At 45.4% G+C, this 21,647-nt stretch overlaps 1 non-coding gene across 1 annotated transcript; it reads right to left on the reverse strand.

Annotated features, from left to right (window-relative positions):
* Window positions 1-19,493: 19,493 nt before the first annotated feature.
* On the reverse strand, window positions 19,494-19,567 carry TRNAT-AGU (transfer RNA threonine (anticodon AGU)). The gene has a single exon. It is a non-coding gene; the product is annotated as a tRNA-Thr (tRNA).
* Window positions 19,568-21,647: the final 2,080 nt, after the last annotated feature.

The raw sequence follows: 21,647 nt of genomic DNA on the forward strand, positions 1-21,647 counted from the left end.
CTTGGCGTCCTTCATTCCAAACCGCTTTAGCAGATCTTGCGTGTACTTCGTTTGGGAGATGAAGGTGTCGTCTTTGAGTTGCTTCACTTGGAACCCAAGGAAGTAGTTTAACTCGCCCATCATCGACATCTCGAATTTCTGCGTCATCACCCTACTAAACTCTTCACAAGACTTTTGGTTAGTAGAACCAAATATTATGTCATCGACATAAATTTGGCACACAAACAAATCACCATCACATGTCTTAGTAAAAAGAGTTGGATCGGCTTTCCCAACCTTGAAAGCATTAACAATTAGAAAGTCTCTAAGGCATTCATACCATGCTCTTGGGGCTTGCTTAAGTCCATAGAGCGCCTTAGAGAGCTTACACACATGGTCGGGGTACCGTTCATCCTCGAAGCCAGGGGGTTGCTCCACGTACACCTCCTCCTTGATTGGCCCGTTGAGGAAAGCGCTCTTCACATCCATTTGGAACAACCTGAAAGAATGGTGAGCGGCATATGCTAGCAAGATACGAATTGATTCTAGTCTAGCCACAGGAGCAAACGTCTCCTCAAAGTCCAAACCTGCGACTTGGGCATAACCTTTTGCCACAAGTCGAGCCTTGTTCCTCGTCACCACCCCGTGCTCGTCCTGTTTGTTGCGGAATACCCACTTGGTTCCCACAACGTTTTGCTTGGGACGAGGCACCAGCGTCCAAACTTCATTTCTCTTGAAGTTGTTGAGCTCCACCTGCATGGCCAATACCCAGTCCGGATCTAGCAAGGCCTCCTCTACCCTAAAAGGCTCAATAGAAGAGACAAAGGAGTAATGCTCACAAAAATTAACTAATCGAGATCGAGTAGTAACTCCCTTGCTGATGTCACCCAGAATTTGGTCGACGGGATGATCCCTTTGAATCATTGCTCGAACTTGGGTTGGAGGTGCCGGTTGCGCTTCTTCCTCCATCACGTGATCATCTTGTGCTCCCCCTTGATCACACGCCTCCTTTTGATGAACCTGTTCATCGTCTTGAGTTGGGGGATGCACCGTTGTTGAGGAAGAAGGTTGATCTCGTTTATCTTGTTCCTGTGGCCTCACTTCTCCAATCGTCATGGTTCGTATAGCGGTCGTCGGAACATCTTCTTCATCTACATCATCACAATCAACAACTTGCTCTCTTGGAGAGCCATTAGTCTCATCAAATACAACGTCGCTAGAGACTTCAACCAAACCCGATGATTTGTTGAAGACTCTATATGCCTTTGTATTTGAGTCATAACCTAACAAAAACCCTTCTACAGCTTTGGGAGCAAACTTAGAATTTCTACCCTTCTTTACTAGAATGTAGCACTTGCTCCCAAATACACGAAAGTAAGATACATTGGGTTTGTTACCGGTTAGTAGCTCATACGAAGTCTTCTTGAGGAGGCGATGAAGGTAGACCCTGTTGATGGCGTGGCAAGCCGTGTTCACGGCTTCCGACCAGAAACACTCGGGGGTCTTGAATTCTCCAAGCATCGTCCTCGCCATATCGATTAGCGTCCTGTTCTTCCTCTCTACCACACCATTTTGCTGTGGTGTGTAGGGAGCGGAGAACTCGTGCTTGATCCCTTCCTCCTCAAGGAACTCCTCCACTTGAAGGTTCTTGAACTCGGACCCGTTGTCGCTCCTTACCTTCTTCACCTTGAGCTCAAACTCATTTTGAGCTCTCCTGAGGAAGCGCTTGAGGGTTCCTTGGGTTTCAGACTTATCCTGCAAAAAGAACACCCAAGTGAAGCGGGAAAAGTCATCAACAATAACTAAACCATACTTACTTCCTCCTATGCTTAGATAGGCGACGGGTCCGAAGAGGTCCATATGTAGCAGCTCCAGGGGTCTTGATGTTGTCATCACATTTTTGGTGTGATGAGAGCCTCCCACCTGTTTCCCTGCTTGACAAGCTGCACAAGGTCTATCTTTTTCGAAATGAACATTGGTTAGACCTATCATGTGTTCTCCCTTTAGAAGCATGTGGAGGTTCTTCATCCCCACATGTGCTAAGCGGCGATGCCACAGCCAGCCCATGCAAGTCTTAGCCATTAAGCATGCATCTAGACCGGCCTCTTCTTTTGCAAAATCAACTAAGTAAAGCTTGCCGTCTAGAATACCCTTAAAAGCTAGTGAACCATCACATCTTCTAAAGACAGACACATCTACATTTGTAAATAGACAATTATATCCCATATTGCATAATTGACTAACAGATAACAAATTATATCCAAGAGACTCAACTAAAAACACATTAGAGATAGAGTGCTCATTAGATATTGCAATTTTACCTAACCCTTTTACCTTGCCTTGATTCCCATCACCGAATATTATTGAATCTTGGGAATCTTTATTCTTGACGTAGGAGGTGAACATCTTCTTCTCCCCCGTCATATGGTTTGTGCATCCGCTGTCAATAATCCAGCTTGAACCCCCGGATGCATAAACCTGCAAGGCAAATTTAGGCTTGGGTCTTAGGTACCCAACTCATGTTGGGTCCTGCAAGGTTAGCACAAATATCCTTAGGGACCCAAATGCAAGTTTTGTCTCCCTTGCATCTTGCCCCTAATTTTCTAGCAACTATCTTCCTATCCTTTCTACAAATAGCAAAAGAAGCATTTAAAGCATGATATATTGTAGAAGGTTCATTAACTTTCCTAGGAACATTAACAACATTTCTCCTAGGCATATTATGAATAACATTTCTCCTACCAACATTTCTATCATGCACATAAGAAGAACTAGAAGCAAACATGGCATGAGAATCAAAGGCATTATATACATTACAACTCCTATAAGCATTTCTAGGTTGTCTTCTATCATAGTACATAAAGGCATGGTTCTTTTGCACACTACTAGCCATAGGGGCCTTCCCTTTCTCCTTGGCGGAGATGGGAGCCTTATGGCTTGTCAAGTTCTTGGCTTCCTTCTTGTAGCCAAGTCCATCCTTAATTGAGGGGTGTCTACCAATTGTGTAGGCATCCCTTGCAAATTTTAGCTTATCAAAATTACTCTTGCTAGTCTTAAGTTGAGCATTAAGACTAGCCAATTCATCATTAAGTTTGGAAATTGAAACTAGGTGTTCACTACAAGCATCAATGTCAAAATCTTTACACCTATTACAAGTTTCAACAATTTCTACACAAGATGTTGATTTACTAGCTATTTCTAACTTAGCATTCAAATCATCATTAACACTTTTTAATTTAGAGATGGATTCATGACAAGTAGATAATTCACTAGAGAGCATTTCATTCCTTTTAATTTCTAGAGCAAGAGAATTTTGTGCACTAACAAATTTATCATGCTCCTCATATAAAAGATCCTCTTGTTTTTCTAGTAATATATTCTTGTCATTCAAAGCATCAATCAACTCATTAATCTTATTAATTTTAGATCTATCTAATCCCTTAAATAAGCATGAGTAATCTATCTCATCATCATCACTAGACTCATCCTCACTTGAAGAAGCATAAGTACTAGCATCATGAGTGCTTACTTTCTTTTCCCTTGCCATGAGGCAAGTGTGACGCTCGTTGGGGAAGAGGGATGACTTGTTGAAGGCGGTGGCGGCGAGTCCTTCATTGTCGGAGTCGGAGGAGGAGCAATCCGAATCCCACTCCTTTTCGATATGTGCCTCGCCCTTGGCCTTCTTGTAATGCTTCTTCTTCTCCCTTTTGTTCCCCTTTTCCTGGTCACTTTCATTATCGGGACAGTTAGCAATGAAATGACCAATCTTACCACATTTGAAGCACGAGCGCTTCTCCTTTGTCTTGGTCTTGCTTGGCTGTCCCGCCGTCTTGAAGCGCTTAATGATGAGGGCCATCTCCTCATTGTTTAGCCCGGCCGCCTCAACTTGCGCCACTTTGCTCGGTAGCGCCTCCTTGCTCCTTGTTGCCTTGAGAGCAATGGGTTGAGGCTCATGAATAGGACCGTTCAACGCGTCGTCCACATATCTTGCCTCCTTGATCATCATTCGCCCGCTTACGAACTTCCCAAGAACTTCTTCGGGCGACATCTTGGTGTACCTAGGATTTTCACGAATATTGTTCACCAAATGAGGATCAAGAACGGTAAAGGACCTTAGCATTAGGCGGACGACGTCGTGATCCGTCCATCGTGTGCTTCCGTAGCTCCTTATTTTGTTGATAAGAGTCTTGAGCCGGTTGTATGTTTGAGTTGGCTCCTCGCCCCTTATCATTGCGAACCGTCCAAGCTCGCCTTCCACCAACTCTATCTTGGTGAGCAAGGTGACATCATTCCCCTCATGAGAGATCTTGAGGGTGTCCCAGATCTGCTTGGCATTGTCCAAGCCGCTCACTTTATGGTACTCGTCCCTGCACAAGGAGGCTAGCAACACAGTAGTAGCTTGTGCATTTTTATGAATCCGTTCATTAATAAACATGGGACTATCCGTACTATCAAAGTGCATTCCACTTTCTACAATCTCCCATATGCTAGGATGGAGAGAGAACAAGTGACTACGCATTTTGTGACTCCAAAATCCGTAGTCCTCTCCATCAAAATGAGGAGGTTTACCAAGTGGAATGGATAATAAATGAGTATTAGTACTTTGAGGAATACGAGAGTAATCAAAAGAAAAGTTCGAATTGACCGGTTTCTTTCTCTCGTATTCGTTGTGGTCGTCGTCCTTTTGGGAGGAAGTAGACTCATCGCTGTCATAGTAGACGATCTCCTTGATGCGTCTTGTCTTCTTCTTTTTCCCATCTTTGCGTTTGTGGCCCGAGCCCGAGTCGTTGGACTTGTCATCCCTTGGCTCGTTGACGAAGGACTCCTTCTCCTTGTCGTTGATCACGATTCCCTTCCCCTTAGGATCCATCTCTTCGGGCGGTTAGTCCCTTTGTGAAGAGAACGGCTCCGATACCAATTGAGAGCACCTAGAGGGGGGGTGAATAGGTGATCCTGTGAAACTTAAACTTATAGCCACAAAAACTTGTTAAGTGTTAGCACAATAATCACCAAGTGGCTAGAGAGGAGTCTCAACAAAACACAATACCACAAGAGATCAAACACAGAGATGACACAGTGGTTATCCCGTGGTTCGGCCAAGACCAACGCTTGCCTACTCCATGTTGTGGCGTACCAACGGACGAGGGTTGCAATCAACCCCTCTCAAGCGGTCCAAAGACCAACTTGAATACCACGGTGTTTTGCTTTGCCTTTCAATATCCTGTTTGCGAGGAATCTCCACAACTTGGAGCCTCTCGCCCTTACACTTGAGATTCACAAAGAAATACGGAGTAAGGGAGGGAAGCAACACACACAAATCCACAGCAAAATGCGCACACACACGACCAAGAATCGAGCTCAAAAGACTATCTCAAAGTTCTCACTAGAACGGAGCTCGAATCACTGAGAATGACAAACGAATGCGCAAAGACTGAGTGTGGATGATCAAGAATGCTCTAAGGTTGCTTGGTATGCTCCTCCATGCGCCTAGGGGTCCCTTTTATAGCCCCAAGGCAGCTAGGAGCCGTTGAGCACAAATCTGGAAGGCCATTCTTGCCTTCTGTCATCGGGGGCACCGGACAGTCCGGTGCACACCGGACACTGTCCGGTGCCCGATTTCCTTCCTTAATTAGCGAAGCCGACCGTTGGCAGACATGGAGCCGTTGGCGCACCGGACATGTCCGGTGCACACCGGACAGTCCGGTGCCATCATCTAGCCGTTGGCTCAGCCACGTGTCCCGCGCAGATTGCGCGGCCGACCGTTGGCCCGGCCGACCGTTGGCTCACCGGACAGTCCGGTGCACACCGGACAGTCCGGTGAATTTTAGCCGTACGTCGCCGGTGAATTCCCGAGAGCGGCCACTTCGCTCGAGCCAGCCTGGCGCACCGGACACTGTCCGGTGCACCACCGGACACTGTCCGGTGCACCACCGGACAGTCCGGTGTGCCAGACAGAGCTGAGTCTTGGCTGTACACAGCCAAGCCTTTTTCACCTCTTTTCTTTTCTTCTTCTTTCTGTTTCTAACACTTAGACAAGTATATTAGTACACAAAACCAATGTACTAAGACTTAGAAACATACCTTTACTCTTGATTTGCACTTTGTTCATCCATGGGCATAGATTCACATTTAAGCAATTGTGTTGGCACTAAATCACCAAAACACTTAGAAATGGCCCAAGGGCACATTTCCCTTTCAAACCCAAAGAGGTTTCTACTCAAATGGAGCTCTAGTTGCTATCACAAAGAAACAAATGCGCGGAATTGGAGTCTTGGTGCTTAGGAATGCTTAGAGAATGCTTGGTTTACTCCTCCATGCGCCTAGGGGTCCCTTTTATAGCCCCAAGGCAGCTAGGAGCCGTTGAGAGCATTCCAGGAAGGCAATTCTTGCCTTCTGTCGCCTGGCGCACCGAACAGTCCGGTGCGGATTTCTTTCCTGTTCTGGCGCAGCCGACCGTTGAAGATCCAGAGCCGTTGGCGCACCGGACACTGTCCGGTGCACCACCGGACAGTCCGGTGCCCCCTTCTGACCGTTGGCTCTGCCACGCGTCGCGCGCGGATTACGCGGCCGACCGTTGGCCGGGCCGACTGTTGGCTCACCGGACAGTCCGGTGATTTATAGTCGTACGCCGCCGACGAAACCCGAGAGCAGCCAGTTCGTCAGTGCCAGTCTGGCGCACCGGACACTGTCTGGTGCACCACCGGACAGTCCGGTGCACCCAGACTGCGCAGAGTCTTGGCTGCACAGCCAAGTCTTTTCCAAATTGGTCTTTTCCTGTTCCTAGCACTTAGACACAATACATTAGTCTCCAAAACAATGTACTAAGTCTTAGAAACATACCTTTACTCTTGAATTGCACTTCTTAAGTCTTTGGCACAAATATTACTCAAAGCATTTGTGTGGAGCACTTAATCACCAAAATCTTATAGAAATGTCCCAAGGGTACATTTCCCTTTCACCTACTTAAGTGTGGATTCCACAGCTCTAAATGGTCGTTGGAATGGTCACCTCCCCTCAGCTACAAGTGTTGATGGGCATAATTGGATGTTTCCAGTGGCTTTTGGTTTCTTCGAGTCAGAGACAAAAGACAGTTGGATTTGGTTCATGCAACAACTTCGTAAGGCCATAGGAGACCCTCCAGTTTTAGCCTTTTGCTCTGATGCATGCAAAGGCTTGACATCAGCAGTAAATGATGTATTTCCAAATGCTGAAAAAAGAGAATGCTCATATATCTGCCGGTTGTATGATTGGTAAGTTTGTTGGGTGTTTAGTACCTGATGTGGCCGCGCAGTTCAGGCTCGTGGAGGAGTGCTCCTTGGCGCGAATGTACTCGCCTGAAGGCTTGGCAACGATCGACACCGACAAACGACTGAAAGCCGAAGCCACTTCGGCCTCACTGTCCAACTCGACATCGACGTCGAGGACCAGGCGTTTCTTCCCCCTCGTCGGAGCCGCCATCGGAGGAAGAGCACTATCGGAGGATCGAGCTCACAGATATTGGGAGTGGCAACGCCGTGGAAAGGGATGAGAGTTAGGTTTTCACCGAGGGGCGTCGTGGTTACAGCGAGGGGCAACAATGACTTTTACCGTAGGTAAGAGACGCTTACAGAGGCCGAGACATTAACAGTACCAAAATGGCGCGGGTGTTTCCTCCATAATAACAAACCGGCGAAGCACGGCTGCGGAGTTATAAAGTGACGAAGTCGCGCGACGAGATTGTTACAAATTCAAATAACTCTGTATTAAGCATGGACTTGGGCAAGGGTCCAGAGGAGGAAAAAACAGAATATTGCTATTTTCTCTCGGAATTAAGGAAGAACTCTTCCGTCCTCCTGCTTCCGATCTACTTCTTCTATCTCCACATTTCCTATATATGAAAGGCAGTAGAAAACGTCGATGCAGATAGTATCCACGTCATCTTTTATTTTCCTGATCGTCGGATCACAAATGAATGGTTCAGCTTCTCCTACACCAACTAGCCTCTTCATTCACACGACAAATCACGAAGCTTCCAGACGAAGCCAAAACCTCTCAGCTCCCAGGGCGATGTCGTCCAAGCTAAAAAGTTCGGCCACCGCGACGGCGGCGACACTTTTTTGCTGCCGAGTCACACGACGCCATGGGCACCATCCCCTCCGCCACTCCCCTCAGGCCTCAACCAGCGCCACTGTATTGGTTCAGTCTGCCGCCAGAAGCGGATGTAGCGTCATCCCCTCCCCAATTGCCAGCGCGGTGACGTCTCGGGCTGCCACCATCGCGGCATCGTCTCGAGCCGCCGCTGGTAAGTACATTCCCCCTCCCTCCCTCCCCTCAAATGCCGCCGCCATGTCCGCACAAGCCGGAGTGGCATCCCTGGCGCATTGCCGGCATGGGTCGCCGCTAGGAGCTCCGTCCCTCCCCTTGCCCTCGCGTGCCGGCTCCAGGGACGAGGATCCAGGTCCCTCTGTTCCCTCCCCTCAAACGCCGCCGCCATGTCCGCACGAGCCGGAGTGGCATCCCTGGCGCATTGCCAGCACGAGTCGCCGCTAGGAGCTCCGTCCCTCCCCTTGCCCTTGCGTGCCGGCTCCAGGGACGAGGATCCAGGTCCCTCTGTCAATTTAGGAATGTCGGACATGTTACTGACCGACGTCCAGATGTGGCCGGATGAGGCGCTCTAGCGCAACAATACCCGCCTGCTGTGTTCCCTGCCATGGACTCTCATTGTGAGAACGTCCACATGCTGTGCCATATCCCTCCACACGAGCCTCTTAGGATTTGGCATCACAAGACTTGAACAAAATTAATTGCGAGACTGATCACCAATATGAAGCGAATGCAAGAAACTGAAGTGTATAGCGACTAATCGACAATACCATTGCAGGGTTGCTAACCAATGAAGGGCGCTTCAACACTGCGGAGCTGTAGGGCTGTCATGTTGGCCAGGGCATGCACATTTATTTTTTAAAAGCCATAGGTATTCTTTTTTTAATAAGTAAATCTGATTTTTTACATCATCTTATTTAAACTACATCACGAGCAGCTTATTTGAAAAAATCACCTTACCTTGCATTGTGCTTCACTGTGGTCTCCTATGTCAAATTACATGGTGTATATAGTTTATTACTGAAGTTCAAAAAAATAACTATCCGTCTTGGTGAGATAAATAGAACCATTCATAACTTCAAAATCGACTCCTTCGTGCTTCCTGTACAAGGAAACGACCATGTATCAACAGCTGAAGCACTTCTGTATTCGCTATTCAGTTTGTTCTTATTTCTATTATTATTTTTTTCTCCCACTTTATTCGTGCTTCTCCAATAGACTTGATTTATTTAATCGCTCTGACTATTAATTGAGCTATATGTGTTAGTATTGTATACATGGTTACCTTGCATTCCCTTTGTTTGATTGATACAATTTCTTTAGCCACAGTTATTTTAGGTCCTTGCCTAACTGCATTTTTGTGCATGAATTTTATGATCTTTCTCTTCCCCCACCCTCTCTCTCGCCTTCCTTTTTATATCCCAGTCCCTCCCTTCCGACCAGATATCTCTCTCTCTCTCTCTCTCTCTCTCTCTCTCTCTATATATATATATATATATATATATATATATATATATATATATATATATATAAAAGCTTTCTCGCATCAGGTTTTACATCTATCATCTTCTTCCTCCAGTCTAATCGATCAGTTCAATGAGCTGAGAAGCTTGCATATATGTCTCTGTCCGATCCAGTCCCCCACTCCATGAATGGATGAATTATTTTCACGGCACTGTGGTGGTCCATACTTTATAATATATACGCTTTATAACATATAAGATTCATGTAGTCCTTGCGCGATAATTCCTGTCACTGAATACACCTAGATCAAATAGGTGTTGCCAGTAAGAGATTGGATTAGGACAAAGTAGTGTTGTATGCGAAGGGGTTTTATGAAGGTTAAGTTGAGATTGGATGGGGATTTAGTGACATTTGCTGCTTCTGCTTCCTGATATGCTCTTTCTTGTCTATCTAATGTTTCCTTTCTATATTATCTTTATGATTTTTCCCATTTCTATGTGTGCTTATACATTGCTACCCACCTCAATGTTTAATATATTTTTTTATTTGAGCTTTTACTGATTCGGCTGCTCTTTTAGTTTGTCACAACAGAAAGGAAGTTGGCAGATTTAGAGATCTTTCAAGACTGTTGCGTCGGGCATTCTATACTACCGGTAAGAGTATTTTTGAGAGTTTAAATTCTGTTAGTTTTTTGTTTGCCATCTTATGCTCCCTAAAGTATGGTCATATAAGTTCAATTAGCAGTTAATATAAAGAGTATGGACTACACGAATCTTAAATTATTATGGTACAATTTGAGAGTGTTCCAAATATTGGTTGAATTCCGATCTTGATATATCTTTGCGGAATGATATGATGGGTTTGCTTTTTGAAATAAGAAACACATGGTTGCTAGACTGTATATATAAATATCGAATCTACACGTATCCATCAATAGTTCCTACGCTTTTACGCAGACGGCATGTTTCATGTTTGTACTTCATTACATAGTGATCGATGCTATTAATAAAAGTATAGCTTATATTTAACATTTAATAGGCTCAAAGAAGGACCACTCAAAACCCAAGATTGCACGAACCAAAAAGACCACCACATTTTGTTATTCATCCTACCCAACCTTTTGTAACTAAATATACTGGCCAGATAGATATATAACCCTTCAAATGTAGTACTAACTTCTAAGATCAATTGATGTGGTCTACCTTATATTTGTTTTGGATGATGACCCACTTAGATACAACATGAAAACTATATACATTATTAGTTTGTAACTATTTACAATACATACATGTATAATTAGCTTTTAGATCGTAATAACTACTTACTGAAAGTGTTATTACTTGCTAAAAGTATTTGATCGTTTCAGCCTATCCTATATATTTTGGATGATGAATGACTTGAAAGTGCTATCAAAACTGTATATGTATGTCATTATCTCAGTGTTTGACAAACCAGCGCGCGTTAGGCGCGCGTTATCCACTAGTACGTTAACAATTGATATCAGATTCATCGATTCTCGACTCCACGTTCAAGGCACCTACTGCTGATGCGTCGCTCACGCTCGCCCTTGAGAATCAGACTCGAGCTCTGCTGGCGGAATTGGATGTTCGCCTCCAATCCATTGATGGCAAGTGGGAGACGCGCGTCAATGCGTTGGAGTCTCAAGTGTCGGAGACGACTCGATCCCTCACCGAGCGTTCGTCCGCCCTCCGCGCTGACGTCGAGGCGCATATCACCGCCTCGAACGTCTCGACGGATTCGCGGATCCGCCAACTCGAGGTCGATGTGGGTGGTCGCCTCACGGCTCTGGAATCAAACGCCCAGATGTTGGATTACTGGAGGCTGCAGGTGGATTCCTCGATCCACACCCTCCAGACCTCCATGGATTGGGTGTGTTCTGAGGCTGCCAGGCGTGAGATTCCACTCTCCCCTGCGCCGCCCTTAGGAGGTTCCGACGCGCCGGGCATTCTCGGTGCACCTGGAGTCTTCGCCCCAACCGGATCGGTGCCGCGGCGCCCACCAGCCGGCGTGAACTAAACCGACGGCCCTCGTTTCGGCCACCGCTTCGACAATTACCTCCGGGACAGTGAATTGGGGCCTCTAGATCCCTCTATTCATTGCCCGGTCATGGGTATGTGGGATGTTCACTCTTCACCTTCATTTGCGTTTGCTCAGACCAGCGGTTCCCACCATCAGAGTCCACACGGTCGTCCCCTCGACGGCCTGCCTAAGCTTAGTTTTCCCTCCTTTGATGGGACTAACCCGAAGCTGTGGCAGAAGAGGTGTGAAGATTATTTCGATATGTATGATACTGAGCAGATTGTGTGGGTGAAAGCAGCCACAATGCACTTGTCGGGGTGGCTGTGCGATGGCTTCAGTCAATTGAGCCTCGCCTCCCATCCTGGTCATGGCAGCGTTTTTGTCACGCAGTGCACGAACGCTTTGGTCGCGAACAACATGAACTCCTCATCCGTAAACTATTCCACATTAGGCAAACCCCACAGTCCATGACTATGTCGATCGTTTTTCAGAATTAGTTGATGTATTAGTGACATATGAGCACACCACAGACCCTATTTATTATACCATGCATTTTATAGATGGGTTGCGCGATGATAGTAAGTCTGATATACTTGTCCAACAGCCTGGAGATTTGGATACTGCATGCGCTCTTGCCCTGTTGCAGGAAGAAGCTGATTCGTCCAAGCGACGTGATTCTCGTGGATTGGATGCATCTTGGAGTGGTCGTTCTCAGATGAAACAACTCCAAGCACCTCCTCCCAGGTGGGATAAATCACTGGGGGGAGAGCCGGTTATCTCCAAGCAGACACATGCCAATGCCACTCCTACTGCTCCTGATTCAGTAACTTCTGACAGTCGGGTGGCATCCCTTCGTGCATATCGTCTCGCCCATGGACTCTACCGGTTTTGTGCTGAAAAATGGGTAAAGGGACACATATGCTCTTCTACTGTGCAGCTTTATGCGATGCAAGAATTGTGGGACATGTTACTTCCTGACAAGCAAGAATCAGAATTCAGAAGGCGAATTTGAAGACTCTGCTGAACAGTTTATGATCTGTCTGTCTCAAGAGGCTGCTTCACCCAAGGTTGCTGCTAAAACATTCAGGCTGCAAGGCTATCTTCAAGGTGTGGAGTTGCTCATGTAAGTGGACTCGGGTAGTTCTCATTGTTTCCTGAGCTCTACAGTGGGTTCCTCTCTATCCGTTGTCCAACCTTTGGAGCAACAAATCTCAGTGCAGGTGGTTAATGGTCAGACCCTCTAGTGTACCCAACATATTCCAGATGTTGAATGGTCTGTTCAAGGGTTCACTTGTTGTTCAACATTCAAGCTGCTCCCTCTGCCTACTTATGATGCAATTTTGGGAATAGACTGGTTGACCCAATATAGTCCGATGTATGTTGATTGGAAGCACACGTGGCTGTCCTTTCCTCATGGTAACCAATCAGTGGTGCTTCGTGGTCTGACTCCATTAATGCCATCAGGGTCATTGCTGCAGATTCAGCTTGTATGCACTTTATATGGGGAACCATTGTGTGCTGTCACCGATCTGTCTATTCCACCTTCAGTTCAACAACTGCTATACACATATGCATATTTGTTTGAAGAACCAAAAACCTTGCCCCCGAGTCGATTTTGTGACCACTCCATTCCTCTTATCCAAGGTGTCAGGCCAGTCAATATTCAGCCTTACCGCCTTACACCGGCCCTCAAGGATGAAGTTGAGTCCCAGGTGACTGACATGTTGAACAATGGAATTATTCAACACAGCAACAGTGCCTTTTCTTTCCCAGTTCTGTTGGTGAAGAAAAAGGATAACTCTTGGCGCTTATGTGTTGACTATCGGCACCTAAATGCTCTTACTGTCAAATCTAAGTACACAGTACCTGTTATTGACGAATTGCTAGATGAGCTATTTGGAGCATCGTGGTTTTCTATATTGGATTTAAGGGCTGGTTTCCACCAAATTCTTTTGCACCAGGGTGAAGAATACAAGACGGCATTCCAAACATATCTGGGCCACTATGAGTTCCGAGTTATGGCTTTCGGCCTTACGGGTGCTCCTGGCACATTTCAAAAGGCCATGAATCATACATTAGCTCCAATGCTCCGTAAATGCGCTCTTGTGTTCTTTGATGACATATTAGTGTACAATGTATCCTTGGAGAGTCACCTCAACCATTTGCAGCAGGTGTTTGAGCTGTTAGCCAAAGAACAATGGAAAATTAAGCTATCCAAGTGTTCCTTTGCTCAGAATCAGGTTTCTTACCTTGGCCATGTTGTCAGTTCTAAGGGGGTTACTACAGATCCTACTAAAATCCAAGCAATAGTTGATTGGCCTACTCCACAATGCCTCAAGGAATTACGTAGTTTTCTCGGTCTTGCTGGTTATTACAGGAAATTTATTCGCTATTTTGGAATTATTTGCCAGCCCTTGACATCCCTCTTAAAAAAGGGAGTGCTCTTTGTTTGGACAGCGGACCACGACTTGGCTTTTCACACCTTACAACAAGCCTTGGTGTCGGCCCCTGTACTTGCCTTGCCGGATTTCTCCTCGCAATTCACCATTGAAACAGATGCCAGTGACCTCGACATTGGGGCAGTATTAATGCAGCATGGTCACCCTCTAGCGTTCCTCAGCAAGGCCTTGGGTCCTAAATCTCGGGGTCTATCCACCTACGAAAAAGAGTATATGGCCATTATTGTTGCTGTCCAACAATGGCTTCCTATCTTCAACACAGAGAGTTTGTGATAGTCACTGACCATAAAAACCTAACGAGCAGCGACTTCACACTCCTTGGCAACATAAAGTCTTCACTAAATTGCATGGACTTCAGTACCGGATCCAATATCGTAAAGGCAATGAAAATCGTGCTGCGGATGCCTTGTCTCGACGTGGCCATGTTGAACTCCATGTTGGGCGTGTTTGGTTCGGCTTTTTTCTGACCAGCTTTTCTGAAAAGCTGGCTGTGGGGAAAAGCTAGCTGTTGGGAAAAGCTGGTGGTTAGAATTTAGGTGTTTGGTTCGCCAGCTGTGCAGAAAAGTTGTTCGTGAGAATCTACGTGTTTGGATAATCAGATTCTCATATTGCAGATTCTGTTCGAACAAACGATAAAATGAAACCCATAACGAACAAAAGGTCATTACACAATAATTAGTGGAGTTGATTACATCATAAGTACTGTTACATTGACATACTTAACTACGACACTAATGCATTAGCAATTGCATCTCGAAAAGCACTCATGTCTAACTCATCAGATGTGCTACTACTACTCTCACCTAAAGGTACATCATGACTGATGCTATTAGGTCCTAGTTCATCAAAGTCTCTATCGTGTAACTGTGTTGTCCAATATAATTATGGCTTGCTCTGAGGCCGGGACTGCCGCTGGAAAGTGACTACCATAATACTGAACAGAAGCCTCTGTTGTCGGACGACCAGCATCTAAGTGCCCTTTCATTAAGAGTTTTCCACTGTGTGAACATTCTCTTTAAGGAGTCCCACCTATTCTTCATTTGATCCCTACTGTAAGGAGAATACAAGCAAGAGTACAATGAAGCAAGGGAGTAACTACCTACCTGAAGGACAGAATTGATACTTTGATAGAACAATTAGAAGTTGAAAGCAAGAGAGTAACACTGCCTGAAAATGAATAGTTAGGAAAAAATTAATGGTACTGACACTTAGCTATGATTAATGAGCACACACCTGGAGCAACAAAGTCACATGTTTTAATTTTTTAGTTATATAGCTAATATAACAATAATGTTCATTTCCTTCAAGATTTCAGCTGTAAGATTAAACTAAAAAACAGACATTAAGTCATGGTTGTACCAAGCAAATGGAGAACTCTGTGCATAAAACTGTCTAGCGCATTGAAAAGTAGAAAATTGAGCTCGTAATTACCATATCAAGCAAACTAAAAACTAGGGCAGCTATCTACAAAATTCATTCCAGTAGGGGAGCCCGGAGCCCACACTCCCTCCTGTTACCATAAAAAAAATCTACAAGATCCATTTCTTATTCTGACAGGAGCGGAGCAGCCATGCATAAGACGCATGCAAGCACCCAGCATGAGGTGTAATGTAACAACATAATTAGGAAAATTCTATTGAACAATAGCGCCGCTTAAATATTCGTACAAGTAGCTAACTACAAAAGGCAAAAGAATTAACACGTCAAGAAACTAATATGCGAAATTCATCACTGTGCAAACCGAGATGATCAGCCCAACGCCCAAACCAGCAGCTACAAAGTAAGTGCCTATCAGGTGTTCCTTCAAAGCTAGGAGATTAGTGTAAATACACACATTTCTACGAACCCTAAAATAGTGGAACCCTTACGGGACCAAAAATTGGAGCCCAGTGGCGGAGCATCAGAGCATGGGCATCCAACAATTGTTTTCATGTATTTTTGCGGAGGAAAATCTGGGTTTGGTTGCTCGGAGAATGTCCATCCATCTCCCAGAATAAGTGATTCTTATCTTAAGAAAGAACGCAGAATCACGCCCAACTAACGGAAAGAGGGGCAAGAAGGGGGCCCGTAAAGTTTGGTTCCGCCCGGAGAAAACAAAATCGAAACCCCCTCCCGACGAAAATGCGGGTGGAAAAATGGGAGCGGGAGGGAGGAGGATCAGCGCCGCAGCTCACCTGCTAAGCCGTGCAGTACTTGGGGTTTCCGCCGGCGTTGCGACTTGCGAGAGGGAGCGGAGACGCCGGAGAGGGTTTGGGGTTTTGCTGTTTCGGGAACCCGTACGTACCACGATGCGGGGAGGAGACGGACTGCCGGCGGCGCGATGGGTTCGCGGCGGCGGCCGGATGGGTCCGCGGCGGCGGCGCGATGGGTACGCGGCGGCGGAGGAGCGTCGCGTGCCTAGCGAAGTGGGCGCGGCTTCGAACCGAAGCCAACTCACGGCCGCTTCGGGCGTTAAGTGGCCGGACGGCTTCCTGCGGAAGCGCGTCGCGGAGAAGCGGCGCCAGAAGCTACCCGTTTGGCTCCAGCTTCTGCTTCTGGCGGCCAGAAGCCGCCCAGAAGCTGAACCAAACAGCCGCGTTGTGTCCCTTGTGGTGCCTCAGTGGCTGACTGATGTTCAGACCAGCTATTCTGCTGATCCAGATGCACAAAAAATGCTGTCTAAATTATCAATCAATGTTGCAGTTGTACCTAATTTTGTGCTAAAGGATGGTTTATTGCGCTACAAAGGTCGCCTCTGGCTTGGTAATGACGTGCAGCTTCACCACAGGGTTCTGTCTGCTCTGCATTCTTCTCCTTTGGGTGGCCACTCTAGGGTTCCAGTGACCTACCGTCGAGTAAAGAAGCTCTTTGCTTGGAAAGGGTTGAAAACTTCTGTTCAGCACTATGTAAACCAGTGTCAAACATGTTTGCAAGCAGAGGCCGACCGTGCGGCATACCCAGGGAAGCTCCAACCCTTACCAGTCCCTTCATGGCCATGGGCTACTATTACCATGGATTTTATTGAAGGACTTCCCCGTTCCGGTGCTGCTGATTGTATTCTGGTAATTGTTGATAAATTCACCAAATACGACCACTTCTTACCACTCTCCCATCCGTATACATCCAGTTCAGTGGCTCATTGCTTCAAGACTCATATTTACAAGCTACACGGACTCCCTGCTGCCATAGTCTCGGATCGCGACCCAGTTTTCACAAGTCAATTCTGGCGCCACCTGTTTAAAATGGCTGGTATTGAATTGAAGCTCAGTTCCTCGTGCCATTCTCAAACGGACGGACAGACGGAACACATCAATCAGTGTCTTAAGACGTTCCTCTGTTGTTTCGTTCACGCCTGCCCGAAAAAATGGCATGCTTGGCTCCCTTCTGCTGAATATTGGTACAACACCAGCTTTCATTCGGCTTTTGGATGTTCACCCTTTGAAGCTCAGCTCTGTATGGCCGTCAACCTCGCTCACTAGGCATCACACTCGATGACGCTGCTCCGTCCCTGTTGTCTGAATGGCTGCAAGAGCGTTCATCCATACAGGAGCTGATTCACCAGCATTTAGTCCGTGTCCAAGCTCGTATGAAACGACATTGCTGATCAACACAGGTCTGAGCGTTCCTTCCAAGTCGGAGACTGGGTCTATATGAAGCTACAACCATACGTCCAGTCGTCGGTTATGCCTCGCTCCCATCAGAAATTGAGCTTCAAATACTTTGGCCCCTATCAAGTCGCTGCTCGGGTGGGGGAAGTTGCTTACCGTCTGCAGTTGCCGTCTTCTTCACGCATCCACCCCGTGATTCATGTGTCACAGCTGAAGCTTGTTGCTGGTTTCAAAGGAGTTGCATCTTCTTCCTTAACTGCTTCACTTCCCGATTTCAATGTTCCAGTGCAGGTCCTTCAGACATGCGGCGTCACCAAGGGACATCGCCTGGTGCAGCAAGTGCTGGTCGCCTGGTCTGGCCTCCCTCACGAACTGGCCACCTGGGAGGACCGTGATGCTCTCCATCAGCGCTTTCCGTTCGCCCCTGCTTGGGGTCAAGCAGATTTTCAAGAGCGGGGGAGTGTTGACAAGCAAGCATTGTCGGAGGCCGAACAGAGCTCAAGTGCTCCTCGCGGTCGTGGTGCCCGGACTCGTCGACCAAATCCACGCGTCGTTGGGCCAGACTGGGTTTAATATTTACTTTTGGGCTGTCGTGTATTGGCTCGCGTGTGGGCTCGCTTATGTCTGATGTATTAAGCCTAGACTTGGGCAAGGGTCTAGGGAAGGAAAAAAACAGAATATTGCTATCTTCTCTCGGAATTAAGGAAGAACTCCTCCGTCCTCCTGCTTCCTCCACTTTCTGCTTCCGATCTACTTCTTCTATCTCCACATACGTTAACACGGGTATCCTCGCCGTTGTCATGTCGCCATCCTTCTCGCCGCAGTGTAAGGCCCAATTTTGAAATGTAAGGCTCAATTTTGAAATGTAGTTGGTGGCGACTGAGCACGGGAGTTAATTCTGGAATCACAATTTTGAAATGTAGTTGGTGGGCTGTATTGGGCCGTATTGTGATTGTGGTGGCCGACTGATATATAAGCTAGGCTTGTAATAGTTCTGGATTGTAATAGTTCTGGAGAACAAGGAAGAAAACAATACTGCTCGTACCTTTCTTCTCTTCTGAATTTCTCTCCTATTCTTGGCTCCCTGTTCTTCGCGCTAAACTCCGGTGACCGCCGAACTTCCTACCTCCGGTTGTGACACCATCATTCTCGTCGCAGGGAGCAGCGCCGCCCTGATCGCTCCATCTCCGACCCCGAGGAAGGCTCCAGGGCCGCAGCCACAGCCCGTGCCATGGCTCGTCGGGGGTAACATTGTGCTCGATAGGTTCTGTCAGACCAGCAATTCAAGACGATCTGACCCCCGTCGCGAAAGGTGCATTCGTGTCTCTGGGCCCAATTGGGTCGTGTAATGGTCTGCTGACTGCTGGGCCAAGCCCATATGTAAGCTTTACAGGGTAGAACCCAGGGAACGTCCAAACTATCGAAGAAACACAGACGCAACAGAATACCATGGCCATCGTAGCCGCCGTTTGCAGTTTGCTCCTATCTTCTTCCCCAAGCTGATCCCTTCTATCTACTTCTCCTTTCCTGCCTACCACACGCTAACAAATCTGGTATTAGAATCAGCTAAGCAGTGAAATGTGTAATCCTTGGAGTTGGAGATCTGTAAGAATTGGAAGTGAGTACATCTGCTTTTAATAATTATAGGATCATAGGAAGCTGATTTTCTTTGTGTTTAAATTTCCAGCTTTGCAGTTATCTTTTTTATATCAGTTAGTCTACTTATACAATAGCGTTAAGAGATGAAGATATACACTATCAGGTCATATATTATGTTTTTAGCTTTCATTTAAACTTTTTATAAAGAAAAAAAATAAATCCTCGTAAAGTTAACGAAGAGATTCACTAACATTGGACACTAAACCAATTATATAAAAAAATATGCTTTCGTTGAGAGTTGAACTCAAGACCTCCCGCTTACTAAACGGGTGCTCTAACCAACTGAGCTACGAAAGCAATCATGTCAGTTGCATTAAACGGTAATTTGGTATTTGATGCAGTTTCTGCATCAATGTGTGACAATAACTAGCCCAGATCTGGTATTCTGCTTGCTAGTCGAGCAGTCGGCGCACAGTGCACACATTAGCACAGATACAATTTTAGGCGTCATATTCATCCAGAAAAGAAATTACAGAAAAGTTAATAAGACAGAACAACTGGAAACTCGGCAGGATAAAATGTACCTGCCCTACCCTATGTCTTTAATCGTCCAGAGAAGAAAAAAAAGCTTCATTTGTTCCGCCGAGCTGCATCACTTTGTGGTTATTAATTTTTTTTCATGTACAGATTCGACTGAAGTATAATGTAACATGCGCAACAACAATAATCTACTCTGCTGTTCACAGCATCTTCTCTTGCTAGAGACGAATAAGCCGCTTGCAAACAAACTGCATTTGCATGCTAGGGTAGTGTTGCTTACACAGCATTTTAAAATGTGGTTATAGAGACTCCCCTTGCTTAGCAGAAATATTTCTAACCTTTGCTATTTTTTTCATCTCGCCAAAATGTGCCAAACTAACTGAAGCAATATTACGAATGAAGGGCCTCGTCCGTTGTTTGTCTGGATGAATGAAGCAACTCTTTGAACTGTGCTAACGCTTTCTCACTTATGGGCTTAAACGGTATGCGCTTTTATCACATGGGCTCCAAAGAAGTATAACAGGGCATCTGTTGCAGTTTCCGTGTTGATGCCTCTTGCCTGGAAGTAGAAAGAGCTCATTCGGATCAAGCTCACCACTGATGGCAGCACCATGAGTACACTTCACATCATCTGCAATAATCTGAAGGTTTGGTTTGACATTAACAAGTGCCTTTGGTGATAGGATAAGACACTTGGTTTCTTGGCCTGCATCAGTTTGTTGTGCATACCTGTGAATCAAGAGGACCATCACAATATCAAGATGCAAATATAGGATTGCAGTTTGATTGTTGCTAATACAATTCAAGGTATATGTGAACATGCATCACACAATAAACCTAAAATTTATGACTTCACCTATCCCATTTAAGTATTAATGAAGCCATATGTCCCATCATATTTTGCTATTTTAATGATACAGGGTTGCAGAAACTATTAACAACAGAGTTGAATTTATTCTTTATAATTTCATAGAAATGAACAAATTCTAGGTCCGAATGTAGTATCTGGTTTGTTGCAGGCTTGAAGCATAAGTTAGAATCTGTCTTTGTTCCTTAATTCTTTACCATGCATTTTACCATGCCACGTGAATGAGGCACTGATTAAATCCATTATCAGGTTACGCCATCCTATATGAAACTGATAACAATATGTTTGCCCTATAGGAGCCTTTCTGAGAAAAGGAAAAGCGCCGAAAGGAAAGAAATGAACTACGTGGTCCGCTAACTCAGCGTCATCTGAATAATCTACTCAAATGTATTTCTTAAGTCATGCAAATTGAAATTGTTTTTTTAATCTTCTAGGTAGGTAATAACCTTCATCTCCTAAGCCAAATTGAAGGCGTTGACCTTGATACATATAAAGAAATTGTTCTTATAAAGTAAGAAGATTATGATAAATTAGATTGTTGAATGTATTAGAAAAAAATTAATGTATTATATAAAGCGATCATCGACTCGCGCAAGGCGCGAGCACGATACTAGTTAAGAGTAGTTCTCGTACATCTGCTTTTAATAATGAAGGATCATAGGAAGCTGATTTTCTTTGTAATTTCCAGCTTTGCAGTTGTCTTTTTTACGTCAGTTAGTCTAATTATACAATAGCGTTAAGAAATGAAGATATACACTATTAGGTCATATCTTATGTTTTTAGCTTTCATATACACTTCTTATAAAAACTAGTTAGATGCCCGTGCGTTGCAACGGCATGCGAAATATTCGACAAAATATTAGTGCATAATGATTACAAAAAACAAACACTATATATATTATCGACCTCAATATCTAAAAATTATTTGGCAACAAACAATACATAACTAAACTAATATAAATCAAATTATATTACAATGCAAATATAGTATGACTGTACATCACAACATTGTCTCATGTAATGATAAAA

The sequence above is a fragment of the Zea mays genome, chromosome 3 (genome assembly GCF_902167145.1).
Source record: "Zea mays cultivar B73 chromosome 3, Zm-B73-REFERENCE-NAM-5.0, whole genome shotgun sequence".
In the NCBI taxonomy this organism is placed as follows: Eukaryota; Viridiplantae; Streptophyta; class Magnoliopsida; order Poales; family Poaceae; genus Zea; species Zea mays.